The following is a 21,421-nucleotide window of genomic DNA, read 5'->3' on the forward strand; positions in this document are numbered from 1 at the left end:
CCAGCTACCTGGGCAGAAGGGTCCTGAGGGTACCATACTCCCAAGTGTATGTTAAACTGTGTTATTGGGGTACAGGCTGTTGTTGAAATTATTACTAATAAAACTGCAAAAGTCCTTAATATAATGTTGTGTAACAGTTCCCTCAGAGAATGGAAACTTTCTACCCCGCAGGAAGCTCCTTAAGCAGGAAGGTAAACAACTCAAAAGAGCTTCAGGAAGCTCCTTAAGCAGGAAGGCAAACAACTCAAAAGAGGTTCACTAAATCCCCCAAACTGACCACATTCACTAGGCTCCTCCCCGCCAGAGCAAAGAATAAAAGCTAAGAGTCCCCTCAGATGAAAGTAAGCCGAGCTGCAAAGAAGACCCTCTGAGCAGACCAGAAAGAAACAGACGCCAGAGGAGTTGAGCTACTTGCCTGGAAGAGGTTGAGACTAACTGAATCGCCTGGAAAGACTCTCTCCAACCTGTTGAGCCGCCTGCAGGCTGTGCAGTGTGCTCCAGGTTCCTGACTTTGTGAGCCGTCACCCATGCTGGGGTGGGCCTTGGTGATGCAGCTGTCTTTGAGTCATTTCTGCTCCTGTAAGTAACCCCTCACCCACATTCCTGTAAGTAACCCCAGTAAAACTCACTGGATCACTGAGTTGGACTTTGATGGTATTTATACTATAGTCTGTCTTAGCTTCCCTATCCGGGATGAGCAGACATGTGTGTTGGACTTTGGTTGTATGCCCACTTTGGTCTGTCATGGGCTCCCTGTCTAGGATGAGTAGGACATGTGTGTTGTGTCTCCCCCAAAAAACATATAATAGCCATGCTATTTCAGTACTAAGTTTGCCCCAGAAATTTTAGCATAAATACATATGCTCTGTTTGAAAATTAAATACCAGAGTTAGTTTGCTCCTACAATGTGGATGCCAGGGCTCAGGCTCAGGTAATCAGTATGGTGGCGAGTACCCAATGAATCATTTAGGCAGCCCTACTTCTACCATGGTGAATGCATTTAGCCGTAGTTGGCCTTTATAATTACAAGTGGATTATTTATTTGTTGGTTTATTGTGGGTGTCAGAGAACAACTTCACCAATATGGATTCAGGGATTGAGCTCCTGTTGTCAGTCAGGGAAACAAGATTTTTACTTGCTCAGCCTTCTTGCAGCCATCTTTAGTGCATACAACAGAAAATGGGCTAAAAATTTAAATTACATTTATTTATTTATTTATTTATTTACTTATTTATTTATTTATTTAGTGTGTGTGTGTGTGTGTCACACATGGATACTCAATATACTGCAGTGCATGTGTGTGGAGGTCAAAGAATAATTTGCAGAAATTGATTTTCTCCTTCCATCATTTGCACACTGGGAATTAAACTAAGGTCTTTTTCTTTTTCTTTTAATTTTTTTGAGACAGGGTTTCTCTGGGTAGTCTTGGCTGTCCTGGAACTTACTCTATAGACCAGGCTGGCCTCGAACTCACAGAGATCTGCCTACCTCTGCCTTCTGAGCGCTGGGATTAAAGTCATGCGCCACCACAGCCAGGCTCAAACTAGGGTCTTAAGCCTTGGCAGCAAGTGCCAATACAGGCTAAGCCATCTTGATAGAAGCTACCACCTTGAACACAAGCACCTGAAAATGGCTTTAAATAATTTATTATATTTATTTATGGGAGGGCACATGCTACTTGCCACTGAACAGACCTGACAATCAGAACTTATGAGAGTTGGTTCTCTCCTTCTGCATGGCTTCAGGGGCTGCAGCTTAGGGCATCAGGTTTGGTGGCAAGTGCCTTTTTACCCATTCGAGCCATCTCACTATCCCTAATTCCACCACATTGAAAAATGTAGCCCCAAATGGTTTAATTAAATTATCTATTCTTTGTGTATTTGTATGTGAGCACAAGGGTACACTGATGTCAGAGGACAATTTGGAGAAATCAGTTCTCAATTTTCAAAGTGGAGTTCCGGACTCAATTTTAGGTTGTAAGGTTTAGTGATAAACTCCTTTACCCGCTGAAGCATCTTATTGACTGTAATCCTGCCTTGAATGCACAACAAAAACTGTCTTTAATTTTTTAAAAATTACGTTTGCATGTTAGTGCGTGGGGAGGTGAATTGTGCACACAAGCCATGGCACACACATCAAAGTCAGAGGGAAAAAACGGAGAAAACCGCTTCTCTTTCCACCATGTGGGTTCCAGGCTACAAATCTGGCGGCAAGGCAAGTCTGTACAGGTCGAATCGTGGCGGGCGGAGGGGCGGGAGGTGGTGCACAGGGACAGGGTGACTCTACTACAAAATGGGAATTGTGGGATTATACGGAATCTACTACTTTCCTTTCACTCACTGTGTTGCTCAAATATTAGAAAAACAAACACGAAATCTTTAGGCTGAACAATTAGAACATAGCCATCCCCCAGCAGGAGGTCCAGGCAAAAGGACTTTTCAGTTCCAGCTGTCCATGTGCCCCCAGGGGACATGTACAGCTCAACAGGGCGTAAACCTGGCGCAAACTTATTTACTCCGCTGCTTCACCGTCCACTTGGTGGCGTACTTGCACGCCTTTCAGCTGCTTCACGTAGTTTCCTTTCTACACGCCATTACCCGCCTCCCCCCCCCCTCACCGTCGCCCACCCGCCCGCCTTCCTGCCGGGACTAGAACAAACTTTTGGCCCCTCCTTGCTCCTCCTACTTACTGTTTTCACCTCATATTTTGAGCTGATTGGTTCTGCCTCGAGGGTTTCTGCAGTCCTCGTGGTTTGGAGCTCTGAATGTTATAGGGCCCAGAATTATGACAACACTTTTAAGGACGGTCCACAGTAGACGCATCGTATATAAGACCGAGACTTTCCTGGCCAACCACAACCTGAGCAGACGGCTTAACACTAACTGGACAGCTCCGTCCAACTTAGTGCTTGGCTTCGTTCCGTCAACGGTATCCAGCAACCTCGAAATGAGCTACCACCAGCCTTCCAGGGCTTCCAGCTCCATCGGCAGGAATGGCCAATTGAGGGCATCCGGCATGGGCTTCCACGGCGCTCCTCAGCAGTCCGCCCAGGCCAACACGGTGCAGCTCGACCCGGAGAACGGTGAGCGCAGCCTGCAGCCTCAGCCGCAGACGCAGCCTCAGCCTCAGCCTCAGCCGCAGACGCAGCCTCAGACGCAGACGCAGACGCAGCCTCAGCCACAGACGCAGCCTCAGCCGCAGACACAGCCTCAGCCGCAGACGCAGCCTCAGCCGCAGCCACAGCCTCAGTCGCCGCCTCAGTCGCCGCCTCAGCAGCAGCCTCAGCAGCAGAACGCGAGTAGCTCCAGCTCCCAGGTCCTTTCTGATCGCTACAAGACGGAGCTGTGTCGGCCCTTTGAGGAGAGCGGCGTTTGCAGATATGGCCACAAGTGCCAGTTTGCCCATGGCCAGCGCGAGCTGCGTACCCTGACGAGGCACCCCAAGTACAAGACCGAGCCGTGCCGCACCTTCCACAGCACTGGCTTCTGCCCGTACGGCTCTCGCTGCCACTTCATCCACAACCAGCCTGAGCAGCAGCTTGTGCCTTCGTTGAGTGCCTCAGGTGAGCCGAGCTCCGTCAATAGCTCCAACGAGCAGCCCTTGGGCTTTAACGAGGCGCCACAGCCCCGTCTGCCGAGCGCTAGCAATTCCCGCTCCCCGCTGGGCCTTGGCCACGCCCTCCAGGCACCGCTGCTCAACGGCCCAGTGTTGAGCACAGGCAGGATGCTGCCCACATCATACGCTGTGGCCCTGCCAGCTCCAGTGGCACCTGTGGCACCTGTGCCCCCGGGTGTTGCCGCTATGTTCGCCCACAGCGGCAGAATCCCGTTCGCTACTGCTCGTGCCAACGATGCCTTCGTCTACGGCCAGGAGATGGGTGGCTTCTTGGCTCCTGCGGCAGTACTGAATGACAACTTCGCGAATGCCGCCGCCTACAATAACGGCCAACAGCTGGGCCTGGCAGCTTCTGAGCAATTCCCGATGCCGATTGCCGTGCCTCGGCATGCAGCTCCCATTTTAGCTCAGGCTGGTGTTGCGCCTGCAGTTGCCGCCTTCGCTCCTGGAGGTGCCGCTGCCTTCGCTCCTGGAGAAGCCGCTGCTTTCGCTCCTGGAGACGCCGCTGCCTTCGCTCCTGGAGAAGCCGCTGCCTTCGCTCCTGGAGGTGCCGCTGCCTTCGCTCCTGGAGATGCCGCCGCCTTCGCTCCTGGAGGTGCCGCCGCCTTCGCTCCTGGAGGTGCCGCCGCCTTCGGTCCTGGAGGTGCCGCCGCCTTCGGTCCTAGAGGTGCCGCCGCCTTCGGTCCTGGAGGTGCCGCCGCCTTCGCTCCTGGAGGTGCCGCCGCCTTCGCTCCTGGAGGTGCCGCCGCCTTCGCTCCTGGAGGTGCCGCCGCCTTCGCTCCTGGAGGTGCCGCCGCCTTCGCTCCTGGAGGTGCCGCCGCCTTCGCTCCTGGAGGTGCCGCTGCCTTCGCTCCTGGAGACGCCGCTGCCTTCGCTCCTGGAGGTGCCGCTGCCTTCGCTCCTAGAGGTGCCGCTGCCTTCGCTCCTAGAGGTGCCGCTGCCTTCGCTCCTGGAGGTGCCGCTGCCTTCCCTCCTGGAGGTGCCGCCGCCTTCGGTCCTGGAGGTGCCGCTGCCTTCCGTCCTGGAGGTGCCGCCGCCTTCGGTCCTGGAGGTGCCGCTGCCTTCCGTCCTGGAGGTGCCGCCGCCTTCGGTCCTGGAGAAGCCGCCGCCTTCGCTCCTGGAGGTGCCGCCGCCTTCGCTCCTGGAGGTTCCGCCGCCTTCGGTCCTGTAGGTGCCGCTGCCTTCGCTCCTGGAGGTGCCGCCGCCTTCGGTCCTGGAGGTGCCGCTGCCTTCGGTCCTGGAGGTGCCGCTGCCTTCGGTCCTGGAGGTTCCGCTGCCTTCGGTCCTGTAGGTGCCGCCGCCTTCGCTCCTGGAGGTGCCGCCGCCTTCGCTCCTGGAGGTGCCGCTGCCTTCGGTCCTGGAGGTGCCGCTGCCTTCGCTCCTGGAGGTGCCGCTGCCTTCGCTCCTGGAGGTGCCGCTGCCTTTGCTCCTGGGGCTGCCGCTGCCGCCATAATGGCCCCTGGCACTGGCGCCTCCGCTGTAGGTGGCCCTAACAACTGGGCTGCCGCCGCCGGCATCGATGCAGAGGGTCCTGCTACTGCTGCAGAGGGTCCGGAGGATGACTTCAGCCTTCAACTGCCAGATGCCCGTCCAGAGTCGCCGGATTTCGACGTGGTCAGCAGAACCCTGGATTCCCTGTTTATCGAGGATGGCCACAACCTTCCGAGCCGCCGCTCGAGCTCCAGCAGCCTTGATGACACCGAGACCCCCAGGCGCAGCCGCCGTCTGCCTATCTTCAGCAGCTTTTCTGACCCTAAAAATTGAGGCCGAAAGTGGTGATGTTGAGGGAGAGACAGTGCTTGGGTGTTGGGGGAAATCCCTTGCTGTCTCTTCCCTGTTGAAAGGTGGGGGTGTAACAAAGTTTTAGGCCTCTCTGAAAGCTTGGACTCTGGACTCGGAACTCTGAATTAGGAGGGACCCCATCACCGTTTTGGTTTTCTTGTTTTGGTTGTGATTTTGATTGGCTTTATGGAAGCTAATTCTTGTTGAAAACAAAAGGCAAGGAAAGTTTGTGTTTAGAAATGTGCATGTGGTTGTGATGGAAATAAACAAACAAACCCTCACATACTTTTTTGCCAATAATGTGCCTTCACGGTAGCCCTCTGCTCTGTGGTTATTTCTGTGTATTTTTACAAACAAAGTTATAAATGTACTGGGGGGCGAGGAACTTTGCCCTTCGCAGTTTGATACTGGTTTCATTGCACCACTTTGTGGATGATTAGCTTAGAACCGATTTCATCAGCTCTGTGGAAGCCTTGCCTAGAGATTCATTTAAATTGTTGAAGAATAACTGCTTGAGGTTGAAGTGTTTTGAGTTTAGTTGCACGGCTGTGCGACAAGTCAATGTAAAGAAAACCACTTGTTTACGATTGTGAAGAGTATACGCTGGGAGAGTTCCGTCCTTGCTGTGTCACCGTCCAGCTGATGAGAAGTAATGCTTGCGTTCTCATGATGTATTGCCAGTGGCATTATTAACTGGCAATATCTGAAGATCATGTTCTTTTCATGATCATATATATCTTTGTAACTTTGCTTGGTGATTTTACTGTAAAAGAACAACAACAAAAAAAATCTTAATAAAAATCTTCTTTCAAACTTTCCTATGTGTGTGTAATGGCTCTGGGGATTCTCACCCCCACCCTCCCTTATCTTCCCCCCAATATAGGGTAAATACTACAAGGGCGGGTGGCCCCTTTTACAGGACATATCCAGACACCAAATTCCTCCTTAAAAGTACGCCTACACACAGGTCCCTTTCCCATGTTCATTTGTTTTGTTTTTGTGATACAGTGAATTTCAGAAGGGTTAGCTCTGTGGAAACACATCTGATGATACAGACTGGCCTTCCTTTAGACCCCTCTTCACTAGGTAGTAACACAGCTCAAAGGAGTAGGACCCCACGACCCCCCTTAATCTATTCATTTAAGACATTGTACCATTTCATTAATTTTCCTTCCGTGTTTATATACATTGCAAAGTAACTCATTTTTTAAAGAAAATTATTTATTTGTGTGGTGAGAATGTGCGGAGGTCGGAAGACCTCAAAGACTATTTGTGTGAATAAGTTCTTCCCTTCTACCTCTTGGGTCTCGGGAACTCACATCTGGTCATCAGGCTTGCCAGGAAGCACCTCTACCCACTGTTAAATGGCCATTTCTGCTCCATAAACTTCATGTGACTGCTGAATGGGACATCCCTGTCATCTGTTTTTTGTAGCTGGACTTTTGATACTTTGGAGGGGTTTCCTTTTCCCACCCTTTATCTGCCCACTCACCCCCCAGTTTCACCCCCTACCACTAGATAAGAGATAAAAAAGGATGGAGGGGAGAGGTAAAGGTCTCTGAATGCAATTTCTGCTTGTTTCTTTGAGCACAACTACTAACAAACAAGCCCAAAACAGTGCCCCCGCCAAGCGACTAACAATTACATACCCCCCTTTGTGGGCTCTGGCATGTATGTACCCTTTGAACACTCTTGAGATTTCCAAATGTCACACAATCGCAGAAACTATCTGAAGCTGGCAAAACCACACCTCTGCTAGACCATGAGGTAAACCATGGGAGCTGCTTCAGACAGTCTGAAACAGCCTCACACCCCCAAACCTGGGATTAGAATGAAACCTTTTTTTTTTTAAAGGTTTTTCGAGACAGGATTTCTCTGTGTAGCCTTGGCTGTCCTGCACTTGCTTTGTAAACCAGGCTGGCCTTGAACTCACAGTGATCTGCCTGCTTCTGCTTCCTGAGTGCTGAGATTAAAGACGTGTGCCACTATGCCCGACCCGATTCTTACAATGTTCCCGTGTTTTTAAACCAAAGTTCTAGAATACTCCCTAGAGTTTCAGCTGTCAGTGACTTGCCCAAATAAGAATGCAAATGTTAAACCCTATCTTGATAAAAATCAAAGACGGAGAAAAAAAAGCACAAAGGTTTGTGGGCTGAAGAGATAGCTCAGCAATTAAGAACACTGGTTGCTTTTTCCCAGAATCTTAATTGTAGCCTCGCCACTCACATGGTGGCTCCCGCAATCCCTGTAAATCTAGTTCTAAAAGATAAGATACCGTCTTCTGCTCTCCCCTAGCATCAGGCACACATGAGATGTACAGACATAAATGCAGACAAAACAATCATAAAATAATTTTTAAATACTAATGTGATGATCATCGATGCTCAGGAAGCATCATCATCAATAATAATCATTATGATAATGATGACTGTGGAGGGGACAGTGTCTCACTGTGTAACGTTGACTGACTTGGAACTCCCTGTGTAAACCAGGCTGGCCTCAAACTTCCAAATACCCACCTGCCTCTTTGCTTGTTTGTTTTGTTTGAGGCAGACTCTCACTCTGTATAATTATGTCTGGCCTAGGACTCACTAAGTAGAGCAGACTGGCCTTGAACTCACAGAGATTTGCCTGCCTCTGCCTCTAGAATGTTGGGAATAAAGGTGTGAGCCACAACACCTAGCCTGTCTGCTTCTTACTGGCAGATACAACCCTCAAATCCACTCCATTCTTGTCACTCAAGCTGCCTCTTGAAACTCCCATGATACTGTATACCAGTTCCCAACCTGTGGGCCACATATTAGATATCCTGCATATCAGATATTTATACTACAATTCATAACAGCAGCAAATTATAGTTATGACGTAGCAAAAGAAATGTTATGTTGGGGGTCACCAGAACATGGGAAACTGTATTAAGGGGTCAGAGCATTAGGAAGGCTGAGAACCACTGCTATATACCTTCCTTACTGTGCACAGCAAATGCATAGCCATGGCTCTAGATTCATCAACATCCCTTCAGACAGCACTACAGGTTATGCGGAGATGAAACGATATACAACGGTATAAACACAATGGCTCATAAGAGCCTTTATGCGAGTCTCTGTGAGTGGAGGGACTTGGCCCCCTTGTTCAACTGCCTCTCCATCAGATTTCTGCTGTTGATGGTTTCCTTCACTAGTTAAGCTTTTCTTTCATTCCTTTTCCCAAATTGGAGGTCTAGCTGTGTGAGGTCTTGCCCTGAGGCCACTACTCCCTTTACTCCATTTAGGGTCAGGATTTTCTTCTGACTGATAACCTTAAACCCCAGACATCCTGTCTTCTATCTTACATTTGCTTTTCTCTGCAAACTGTACATTTCGTATTTTCCCTTACTTGGGTCAGTCCTATTCATTCTAGATCTGCATAAAAGTGACAGCCATAGGGGAGGGGAGTAAGGGGAAAATGGGAGAGAGGGAGGAATGGGAGGATACAAGGGATGGGATAACCATTGAGATGTAATATGAATAAATTAATTTAAAAAGTTTTAAAAAAGTGACTGTCAACACCAGGATTTCTTGAAATCTTTGCCATTGCCATAAAGCCAGAACTCTTCCATTTAGCCTCAAGTAGATTTGGGGTTGTTTGTTGTTTGTTTTTGAGACAAGGTTTCTCTGTGTAGCCTCGGCTGTCCTGGACTCGCTTTGTAGACTAAGCTGGCCTCGAACTCACAGCGATCCGCCTGCCTCTACCTCCCTGCACCACCACACCCAGCTCTCAGGCAGATTTTTAAGACAAAGGTAGAAAGTAGCGATATTTTTTTGAATAACTATCCTAAGAATGGTCTCTAGGCCACTCACCAATATTCTTCCTCTCTGATGCTTCTTGAGCTGGGCCCTCATAGTTCAAATCACCCTCTGCACCACTGTTTTCTATGCTCCTACTAGGATGGTCCATTAAGCCGCATTAGTCCCAAAGTTTTCCATAATCCTGCAACAAACTGTATAGTCAGGCCTATCATAGCAATACTCTGCTACATGGTACCATCTTCCATCTTTGTCACTGTTCTGTTACTATGAAGACACACCATGACCAAGGCAACTACTACTAAAGGAAGCATGGAATTGGGGCTGGCTTCCCGTTTCAGAGTTTAGTCCATTGTTATCATGGTGGGAGCATGGCAGTTCTCAGGCAGACATGGAGCTAGAAAAGATGCTGAGAGTTCTACATCCTGATCCACAAACAGCAGGGAGAGAGAACTGGACCTTGCATGGGCTTCTGAAACCCCAAAGCCCATCCCCAAGTGACACACTTCCTTCAACAAGCCGACACCCACCCCAACAAGGCCACACCTTCTAATTCTCAATTAGTGCTACTCCATGAAGACTAAGCATTCAAATATGTGGGCCTATGGGAGCCATCCTTACTCAGACTAACACAGCTCCTACAAATGTGTCCCAATGGCACGTGGGTAGTCCACAGCAAATCTAAGTATTCTTATAGGCTTTAGGAGTACAATGATGAAAAAATGAATTCATTGATCATATATGGAAAAGCAACATTTGGGAGGGGGGAGTGAAGTATTCTTTTTTTAAAAAATTATTTATTTATTTATTTTGGTTTTTCAAGACAGGGTTTCTCTGTGTAGTCTAGAGTGTCCCGAACTCTCTTTGTACACCAGGATGGCCTCAGACTCACAGCGATGCGCTTGCTTTTGCCTTCCAAGTGCTGGGATTAAAGGCGTGTGCCACCGTATCAATAAAGTTTCTTAAAGTGTGACTTCTTGGTCAGCAGAAGTAACAATATCTGACCCAACTTAGAAAACAATGTTAAATTTTTCCAGAAAATGAAATGCACTTATTGGCTTCCAGGTAGAGCCCAGTGCTGTCCCTTGGTCTCAATAGTGTCATACTCAGCTAAAAAATTTAATCAGATTATTTTATTAATTTAATTTTTTTGAGAAAAAAAACTTTTTTCTTTTTTTCTTTTTTTCTTTCTCTTCCTCCCCCCACCAAGACAGGGTTTCTCTGTGTAGCCTTGGCTGTCCTGGACTCGCTTTGTAGACCAGGCTGGCCTCAAACTCACAGTGATCTGCCTGCCTCTGAGAACAAAACCATTTTATTTACTTATTTATGTGTTTGCACACATGTGTATATAAGCATGTCATGGCATCAAAGTGGAAGGCAGAGAACAACTTGTGGGCGTCAGCTCTTTCTATTAGGGAAGCCTCATGGATCAAACCCAGATGATTTGGGTTAGCCACGAGTGCCTTTACCTCTTGAGCCATTTCACCAGTCCTCATTTTTCTTTTTAATGCCAGAATCAAAGATAATTTGAGAACTGGAACAACCTCAATAGCAAGACGGGAGCCAGGGGTTTCTGAGCCAGAAACCAGGGAGTTTGTAGTCGGCCAGGTATCAGAGCACAGCTGCTCATGCCCTTGCCCGCTCCTACTGAATGATTGCTACTCTAAAATCTGCCACAACTATTTCTACAGAGATATGCAAGATCCCTACCGCTGTGAAGTCACACCTTTTACCAGGAAGACCAGAGACCACAAGTAGCACCTCACCCCCAAGCCACTGCAAATTTATCGAGGCCTGGTTGCTAGCTGGCTCTACACACTACCGTCAGCATATTATTCCCCTGGGTCTAAGTAAGCAAGTGTCTATGGAAGTTGTAGAGACTGTATACGATTTCAATGCTCACCACTGGCTGCAAATATCCATGTCATTCCTCACCATGGTGGTATGCTTCACCAGCCTGGTATTTGCCACTAAGGTGAAGGTGGCCATAGAGGACCCTAAGGAGATGGGGCTCTGCTTGTGAAAGCCAACACTCTTGTAATAGTCTTATTCACAATCTCCTGGGTCAACTGTTGGCTCAGGTATCTATCCAAGGGCCTTAATCTTGGGCTCTACAGGAAGTAGGAAGTAGGAGGTACGGTCAATGGTGGCATCTGGTAGCATGAAGAGAAAACATCTTTTGGGACGTACGCTAGGCTCTCAGCCTGTACCACTTGCCCTGCCTGGCCTGAGAGGACGTGGCATCTGACTCAGCATCGTCCAGTTTCTTCTCGCTGTCCAGGGATGCTTCCGATGCACACCCAGCTGGCCAAATGACCATCACAGAAGCTGGGTCTGTCCCTGTTCGTTTCTTGTCCACTGCACTAGAGAAGGAAACAGAGGAGGCAAGGGTGCTGCTGGGGTGTCTCTTTTGCCACGGCTTTTCAACGTTGTCCTAGCCCCATCCCCACCCTTACTTCGAACGTAGCCATTTTGGCCACTCTGGCTAGGAATCTTGCTCTGTGAATCTTTGTCTCAGACTCCTGGGTCCTGAGATTACAGAGGGCGGCCCCCAAACCCAGATGAATTTTGCATAGGGACCAGGGACTTGACTCCAGTCGTTACACTTACTCATCAACGCCTGTGTTATCTTCCCAGCCCCTGACTCCAGATGTTAGAGTGGGAAACACATAATAATGTTCAATCGTTTTAAATGCACGTGCGGGTGTCCCCAAATGAAATTAGCTGATAATGCATTCTACCTTTTGGTTACAAATATACACATGCCTTATAGTTTTCATTCAAATAATTTTCTGAGTTCTAAAGAAAGCAAAGCAATATGAGGCATGGCACTAGGCACATTCAGTTAAGGCCTCCAGAGACAGGAACCAACAATGTGTTTACAAGGTGGAGAAGCTTTGGATACTGGGGGGATAGAAAGAGATCCGGACAGTGCAGCAGAAAGGAGAACTAATGAATGAAGCAGGACACAGAATACATAGTAGCATGTCAGTGGAAGCTATGAATATGCATGGGTTAACACAGAGCTGCATGCTACGAGTGAAAGAAACCAGAATGAAAAGATCTTCTAGACACAGGGAAAACACCCGGCAAGCTCTTACTGTATTGTGGAGAAGGTAGACAGCGGGACTATAGAGAGCACAGGGACAGACTGTAGGGAAGCCTGGACTGTTCTGGCAATAGGGAACACTGGAGATGAAGTAGATACTCAGTTATCACATCTATCAAAAGAGGTGGCAGCCCTAGCCTTCATTTCCAGCTGAAGCTGTGGGCAGTCTGGATTTCACTGAAATCTCGGCTTCTCTGCTGCGCTTCCTTTATCTCAAGGCTGGGAGAGTGGCCTCTGGTTTACTGAACAAGCCAGATATGGACATGTTTCACGGCCTATGACTAGACCTTTCTCTAACCTATCCTTCCTTAGCTACTCAGCTGGCTTGTTTCCACACTTTGTTCACATCTTTGCTAAAAATGCCACCCTGTCAGTAAGGCCATCTCTAAAGGCCTTTCTGATTTCCTTATCCAAAACTTTGCCAGCTGTGCCAGGGTTGTAAGCGACCTGGCGGGTGGGCAAAGTGTGTAGAGAAGGCTCTCCAGATTGATGTCTCATCTCCATTTCTTTAAGTACACTTGGCAGTCTTCTCACATGCCTTTGTAAGTCTGTAAGGCACTCAAAGTCTAGCATTATATCAGCCAGGTCAGGAAACTTTTTTTTTTTTTTACAGAGGGTAGATGGGATAAGAAAGCAAGTTCCAGACTCATCAGCCCATAATAAAGAGTGGGGCCATGAAGACCACCTAAGACAAGTATTGAGAAGTTCGCTCAAAGTGAATGGAAATTGGTTTGGAGAATTAGCAGGTAATGGAATACTAAAAGAAAAAGAAAAAAAGAAAACAAAAACCCCAGAAGGTTTCAACAGACAATGGAAATTTCCCATCATTTTTATCAGCTACTTTGTAAAAAAAAAAAAAATGTGATACTGGGTACAACAGTATGGATAGGCCAAAGTACCTTTTAGCTCTATATGACTGCTTTTATAGGTCTCATTCTCAAGGGCAATTCTTCAAAGGAAGTATGTGGTATGTGTCCCAGAAATAATTCACTCCAAGTACATTCTTTTGCTGGGTAGAAATGTGCACAGTATACAGTTGGGGGTGACTGCTCACTCCTAAACCCAACCTAGCCCTTTCCTCATGAACCATTACACTCCTACATTCAACTTCTGCTCATTTCTTCCAGTGCTCTTACGGTTACCATGGATTAAAGTCCACATGGTTCCAGTGTTCACAAAAAAAAACCAAAAAAAAACAAAAAACAAAAAACAACAAAAAAAACCCAAACACACACACACACACATACACACACACACACACACACACACACACACACACACACACACACACACACCTGTTTTTTACACTAGCAAGGGACAAAAAAGTTGGGAATTCATTGGGTTGTTACAAAAGGCTGCCTTCATTTGGGGTCAATTTGGCCACCATATTAGGGAAGTTGCTGGTATGTTTCCCAGCTCAGGAAGTTTCTTTAGTCTTCATTGGGGAGGGGGGTACAGTGAGGACCATATGTATACGCCTATCATACATTCCTTATTTCCCCCTTTGATGAGCTGCAATTGGGTGGCTCAAAGCCTTCTAAACAGTCACAACCACATTTGGTTTCCCATCAATTTTCCCCTAGGCCTCCTAGCTCAACATAAATCTTGCCACGTTTTTTTTTTTCCAGCAACCTAAGCAGTAGGTCCTTTCTTCTCCTTTTCGCCTATGTGCTTCAGTGTGTTATGAACCCAATTCAAATGCCAGTCTGTCATTCAGATCCACGATAGTCTCTCACACCTTATAAAGATCACAGTTAATCATCAAAATCACAGCCCTGTCCTGTCTTAGAGTTTGTATTGCTGCAATGAAACACCATGACCAAAAGTGACTTGAGGAAAAAAGAGTTGCGTTTTTTGTCTATTTACATTTCCATGTAAACAGCTCATCATCAAAAGCAGTGAGGGCAGAAACACACAGGGCAGGACCCTGGAGGCAGGAGCTGAAGCAGAGGCCATGGAGGGATCTTACTTACTAGCTTGCTCCCTATGGCTTTCTCAGCCTGCTTTCCTTTTTATTCTTTACATACATAACATCCGAACTGCAGTTTCCCCTACATCCACTCCTCCTAGGCCCCACCCTCCTCCCCTCTTGCCTAGATCCATTCCTTCTCTGTTTCCTTTTTAAGAGAGAGAGAGAGAGCATGCGCCTCATATCATCAGCCTGTTTTCTTATAAAAACCAAGACCACCAGCCCAGGAGTGATACCACCTACAACAGGCTGGGCCCTCCCTCTCCGTTAGTCACTAAGTCACAAAATGGCCTACAGGCTTGCCTATAGCCTGATATTATAAAGGCATTTTTCTTAATTAAGTTTCCCTAGCCAGCACAACCCCTCTGCCTAAGCCTCAGGGATAATCATGGAAGAGATGGCAAAAAGATTTCAGGGCCAGAGGTTAGGGAGGAGTCAGGAAAACGGATTCTTCTGGACATGGCCAAACAACTCCAGCCATGAATTCACAAAGGCTGTGGGTGCCTGGACCAGGCCTGTATAAGAATCGAGCCAGTCAACATTGTATTAAGGACGGCAGAGAGGCTCATGTACCCCCACCCCTAGCTGGAGAGCTATTGATAGTTGATAGCCACTGGAGAAGGGAGAAAGAGATTTCTTTAAGGATGTGGCCCCTAGTAGGTTAGTCACGCTTCAGTGGATGTCCATACACCCTTGGGTATATGGGCAGCACAAATTAGACTGTGTTGCTCACATTAGGGGGGAATTGGATTGTTTTTTTTTTAAGAAGAAGTAATAGTAGTGGTTAAGAAAGAAGAATAGGGTTGAATATGATCAAAATACATTCAGTGCATTTATGAAAGTTTCAAAAAATTAATAACACATTATACTAAAAAGAAAAAAAAAGGTTACACTCCATGACGGGGTAGAGCAAAGCCACTAAGCATGCATACTAGTGCTGAGCCTTTTTCTTACTCATCTGATGAGCAGTCCTTTACGGCCTGTCAAAGTGGGTAGAAGAAATCACTACCTTCATGTCAGGTTTACTCAACAGCGCTTGCCCTTTCTTTGTTTTCCAATTCCTGGTTTGAGTGGGAAACTAAGCTACTTATAACCAAGCATCGCTAAGACGTTGTACAATGCAGGGATTTCTTTCTTTTGTACTGCCTCAGGGTATTGAGCCTTTGTCTTGGGGAGCATTTAGTTCCATTACTCATTTTCTCTATTTTCAAATCCCTCAGACTTGATTCCATTCACCCTTATGTCCCATAACCCTCAAGAGACAAATTGCAAGGGGTCCTTTCATCGTTTGTTAAAAACCTTCCCTAAAGAAAGCAGTTGAGAGACAGAGAAGATACTGATCTGGGCCATTAGCACGGCCAGGCCTGCATGCTGACTCATAGATTCTTCACTTCCCCAATGGTAAAGATTAGGACCCAAGGGATGGCTTCTGTCATTTCTACCTTATTGTTCCCTCCTTTACTGTCTAATCCTTCTCATGAGTTCCATGGTTTGGATCTCCAGAAGTGCCCTTTAACACAAAGACCATTTGGCATCATCATTTCTTTAAGACCAACCAATTTTAGGAAATGTGAAGCTGACATCTTCGTATCGTCTCCCCAGCTCACTTTTCCTGCCAAATCAGAATAAGGAAGAGGATAGTGTCCCCATGTCTCACCCTGTTACAGTTCCTCCTCCCTTAAGTGTAGCTTCTTTCCGGGTCGCAAATATTGTTTTATGGGGTGGTGATAGGTTCTGAATGGAAGGTTCATATAATAAAATTTAGCAAGTTAAGCGAGTAACATCAAGGCAAAGAATGCCTTCTAGGAAGGTTAAATAGAACAGGCCTTTGGATAGAATGAACTGTTCTGTGGTTATATTACCATAGTCTCTCATGGCCAGAATTGGTATAAAAGCTTTAATAGGCACCGGGTGGGTATTTATAGCTCACTGAACTCCATCCGAAGGGTGAGGAAGACTTAGTAGAGGAAGACTTGGGCAGAGCTGACTACTTGCAAATCTCCTGGTAAACCACTCAGGAAGGAGCTGGCTCCGGGAAGGCCCTTGCCCTGTGCTGGAGCAGCTGAGAAGCCTGGCACTGCCACACTCTAACTTCAGCACTGCCAGCTGAACTTCTGATTCCCAACGCCCGCCCCCTTTTCCACCTGGTGAGAGAAATTGCTCCAGATCTCAAAACTCCCAGGGTGTTTCAGTGTTTCGCTGGAAACTCCCAGGGTGTTTCAGTGTTTCGCTGGAGACAAAACATGCCTATCTGGTACATCTTTGGAAGTTACCAACCTGTGTGCTATCTGTGCCGACCATGTAACAATCATGCCACAAGCCATCGAATTCACATGCCATGTATGTAGCAAATGTCTCAAGAATCCACTACAGAGGTGAAAGTTCGATTCTCATATTTTTCCTTGGCTTCTTATTAGTAGTTCGGAATGTTAGATAATTTCCCTCATGGAGCCAAAAGGTACGTAATTATATGATTTGCTAGGTGAAAAATAGGAAAGAGAAATCAGTAGCAGCAGCTCCCCCCTTTTCGTGTGTATAGGAGTTTTTTAGTATAAATGCTGAGTGTAAAGCATAAATGCAAGTCAGAACGTTACATTGAAAGACTGTGTAACTATTATAAATAAGCCGTGGGCTGGAGAGACGGCTCAGCAGTTAAGAGCAATGGCTGCCCGTCCAACATCATTATCGTGGCTCACAACCATCTAGAACCCTCGGCCCTCTTCTGATCTCCTTGGGCACCAGACGCTCATGTGGTACACACAAGCACATGGAGACAAAAGCCCTGTATGCATAAAATAAGCAAATATAAAAAGATAAAAATGTCTGTGCAGTAATTCAAGTTTTAAGAGAATAACTTTTTATTGATGGCAAGTAAACAGTGCTTATCATACAGTAAGTAGGTCCGATTCATTCACTATATTTTTCTGAGTTGCCCTACATGTAAATACATATTTGTAATAACGTCTGCCTTCTGTACTGTTTCTCTAAGTTTGGTATTAAAACACATTAAGGGTTGGAGAAATGGCTCAGCAGTTAAGAGCACTTGTTGCTCCTGCACTAGTACCTAGGTTTAGTTCCCAGCACGTAGGTGGTCGCTCATAAACATTCATAACTCTACTTCTAGGAGATCTAGTGTTGTCTGACCTCTGTGGCCATCAGGCACACAAATGGCACACCGACAGAATGCAGCAAAACACTCATAGACACAAGACATAAATCTTTATCAAAATAAAATGCACTGATTGAATTTACATTTTTTTAAAAAAGAATAGGCAAGCGTGGAGAGGAGTGAAGTAGGGAAATCTCAGAGAAAGAGAATTGTTCCTCTGATAGGAGATGAGTCTTTCTATAACAGTGAGCAAATTTATCTGGCCACTTAGGTGGGCTTATATTTTAACAGACTTCAAAAAGTCAGATCACTATTGGGGGATAATAAAATGTATAATGTCATGTCATTTTTGATACTGTCTATTTAGGACGAGGCACCAGGACCACACTGGAAGTTAGTCTGTAATTGTTTGTATAAGACATACAATCCATTAGGTCTAGAAAATGGGAAATTTTGCTTTTTTATTTTTGACCTGTTGTCTTTACAGAATATACACCTAACTAAAATATTCATAGACTAATTTATCTAATTATATTATTGATACAGAAATTAATAAGCAGTAAGCGGCCTTCAGAAGTTTAAAAGTTTTGGAATAATTAGTTTCAGTGAAAATCTAAAGAACAGAATGGGCCTTAGCTCATTTATGCTACTATACCAGACAGAATATGTGAGACTGGATGTTTGAAGAGTAGAATTTTCTCTCATTGTAGACTGGGGGGTCTGAGGATCCTAAATGGAATGTGCTAGCAGTATAGTTGTCTAAAAAGGGCTCCTTATACTCTGGTTTCTCTTCAGATTGTATACATCTTTCTCCTTTTAAAAGGGGCTGCTCTGCTTCTAACACACCGCTTTCCATAATTAGCCTTCTGGAGGAGAGGAAAAACAGGTTCTCAAATGCCAGAGGCAAAATGGTAAAAGGAATGAGTCCCCTACTTGTACTCTGGGGAAGCTTCCACGTGAATTTGGGAGGGGACAAAAACTAAAGAGTCCTTGGTGTCAGAAAAAGGAAGGCTGCCCATGTTGACTGAGCTCAGCCTGAAATCTCCAAACACACAGGGACTAAAGGGAGACTTTCAAAATGACGATGGCCAGCCGGGTGTTGGTAGTGTATACCTTTAATTCCAATTCACCCGCAGAGGCAGGTGAATCTTTGAGTTTGAGGCCAGAATGTTCTACAGAGCAAGCTCCAGGACAGTCATGGATACACAGAAACCTGGTCTAAAAAGGAACAAACAAACAAATAAACAAACAAACAAAAAAAGAAAGAAAGAAAAAGAAAAAAACCCCAATAACAACAACAAAGACTGTCCTTATCAACCAAGACCTGCTTTTTATCGATGAGGACACCAGAACTAAGATGATAAAGCCTACTCCTGGTTCATAGCCTGTTAGAAGGAGCTATGGGGTTAGAATTCAGAGCTCTCCCTCAATCCTGTGTGTTCCCCCAGGCTATTTTATCTCCAGATGGCAATGGCATATGTGTGTTGTCATACTCTGGAGTCAACTTCCTGTAATACTCAGTTTGCTCTCTGAAAATCTAGGAGCCAATACTGAGGCCTGTTCCACAGTCTTCCGGTGGAGAATCAGGAGATCAATATTTATCCCAGCTACATAGAAAGTTTGAGGTTAGCCAGGGCTACATAAGACCCCCCTCCCCCTCTCTTTTTTTTAGAGACAAGATTTCTCTGTGTTAGCCTTGACTATCCTGGACTCACTTTGTAGACCAGGCTGGCCTCGAACTCACAGCGATCTGCCTGCCTCTGCCTCCTGAGTGCTGGGATTAAAGGTGTGCGCCACTACATCCAGCTTCTCAAAAGCCAACAATATAAACAGGATTATTTGTAAAGTTATTCCCAAATATACAAAAAAAAAAGCATGCAAATAATGACTCCAGAAATAAGGATTAGAAAACAAAGTATAGCTGGGTCCAGTGGTACACGCCTGTAATCCCAGCACTCTGGGAGACAAAGGCAGGCAGATATTTGTGAGTTCGAGGACAACCTGGTCTACAAAGCAAATCCAGGACAGCCAGGGCTACAGAAGAAACCTTCCCCCAAAAGAGAGAAAGAAAGAAAAGTATAGCCACTCATGAGGTTAAAAAAAAAAAACTATGGAAAAAAATCAGTGTCAATCTAATACCCTCTAATTCACTTATTGAGGTCAGCAAAAATTTCTAGCCACCAAGCTGGCCTCAAATCGGGCAAAAACTAGCAAGATACACTGTGTGTCTCATGAGAAACAGAAATGAAACCAGTAAACCAATTTCAGTTGTTCTCCCAAATAACTTCTGTGGCCAAAGTGCTCTGCTCCAGGAATTTCAGGTTGGCTGAATACTTGGACGACACTGGAATTCTTCATATCAGTGATATTAATAATTTAGTAACAATACCGCTCTGTGATAGTGAACTGCAAGGTTTGGGATGGGGGACCGGATTCAAGGGGATTGGAACTGACCTGCTATTCATTAAAGCATAGCTGTAGTCTACTGCTATTTTAACAGTGGTTCTGTTACATGAATAGATGGAGGGAATTCAAGACTCGATAAACTGACCATGGAAATAATGAAGGCGGCGTCTCTCTGTGTATTAAGTGTTTATGAATATGTGTTTGTGGAGTCCAGAGCTCAAACCCAAGTGTTTGTTTGCTTGTTTTTCAGGAATGCTGTCACTTTTTTTTTTTTTTGAGAAAGAATCTCCCATAGGGCTTGGTTTACCAAAATAAGGTAGACTGGTTGCCTAGAGACTCAAAAATCTGCTATCTCCACCTTATCAGTGCTATTATTAAAAAAAAAAAAAACAGGCATTTCCCAGTGTCAGCTGCAGGAGCCTACCATAGTTGTCCTCTGAAAGACTTCACCCAGCAGGGGATCAAAGTAGTAGACCCCCAGCCAAACATTTGCCAGAATCCAGGGAGTCCTATGGAAGAGTGGGGGTGGGGCTGGGGTAGAAGGACCCAGAAGGATAGGAGCTCCACAAGAAGACCAACAAAGACAGCAAATCTGGGCCTAGGGGAGGACAGAGGAGACGGATCTGCCAAACAAGGGCCTTGCAAGGAGAGGACCTGGGCCCCCTGCTCAGATGTAGCTGACAGGCAATATGGGTCCCCAAGCAAGGGGAGCAGGGGCTGCCTCTGACCTGGACTGTTGCCTGCTCTTTAATCACTTCCCCTGGCGGGGTCCCTTACCAGGCCACAGAGGAAGAGGACGCAAAGAGTTCTGATGAGACTTGATAGGCTGGGGTCAGTTCGTAGGGGGAAAGGGCTCCCCCTCTCTGAAGACTAAGGGAGGGGAATAGAAGGGAGGAAAAAGGCAGGGTGGAACTCAGAGAAAAAAAGGGAAGGGGTTGTGCTTAGGATGTAAAGTGAATGATTTTTTTAAAGAAGAAATTTAACACACGCAAACATACACACACACACACACACACACACACACACACACACACACACACACACACTGACTGACTGGCATGTTTACCTGGCTTCTACAGATAGAGTCTGGGTCTTCACGTTCCTGTGGCAATTAATTTCCTGACTGTACCGTCTCCTTCTGCAATCCATAAAGAAGTATCTTAAATCAACAAGCAAAGGTAGACTTGATAGTAAGGCATGTTTTGTCATTAAATGAGATCTGTTCCTCACACTAAAGGAAAACATTGTCAGGCTTTAAGTGTTTGCACTCTTCTACTAGGAGAAAATGAGACCATTAAGCAAGAAAATCAGATGTGCACTAAGACACAAAAAATTGAACTCTTTAAAGCTGAAAAAATTCTCTTGTAATAAGATATATTAAGTGCATTAGGTCAGTTTCCAAAGGACAAATATCATGTGTTTCCCAATATCTGGTTCCTTAAATGTAGTTCATTCTTCATTTTAATGAAGTTATCCTTATGTCAAAATACATTTTAAAAGCTTTAGCACAGATCCCAACACTTGGGAGGCAGAGGCAGGCAGATCACTGTGAGTTTGAAGGTAGCCTGGTCTACAAAGTGAGTCCAGATTAGCCAAGGCTACACAGAGAAACCCTATCTGGAAAAAAACAACGAAAAAGAAAAACG

The 21,421-nt window shown here is 46.1% G+C and overlaps 1 protein-coding gene across 2 annotated transcripts in view; it reads left to right on the forward strand.

The window, feature by feature from the left end:
* The first annotated feature begins 256 nt into the window (after positions 1–256).
* LOC311602319 (synaptonemal complex protein 3-like) overlaps positions 257–21,421 on the forward strand; it is a 32,154-nt gene continuing 10,989 nt past the window's right edge. The window contains exon 1 of one of the 2 annotated variants that reach the window (XM_084790239.1): positions 257–579. The gene's annotated coding sequence lies outside the window, so the exon portion shown is untranslated. The remainder of the gene's footprint in view (positions 580–21,421) is intronic. The other variant, XM_084790243.1, reaches the window with a different exon arrangement.

The sequence above is a fragment of the Acomys minous genome, assembly GCF_964271855.1.
Source record: "Acomys minous genome assembly, chromosome: 7".
Classification (NCBI taxonomy): domain Eukaryota; kingdom Metazoa; phylum Chordata; class Mammalia; order Rodentia; family Muridae; genus Acomys; species Acomys minous.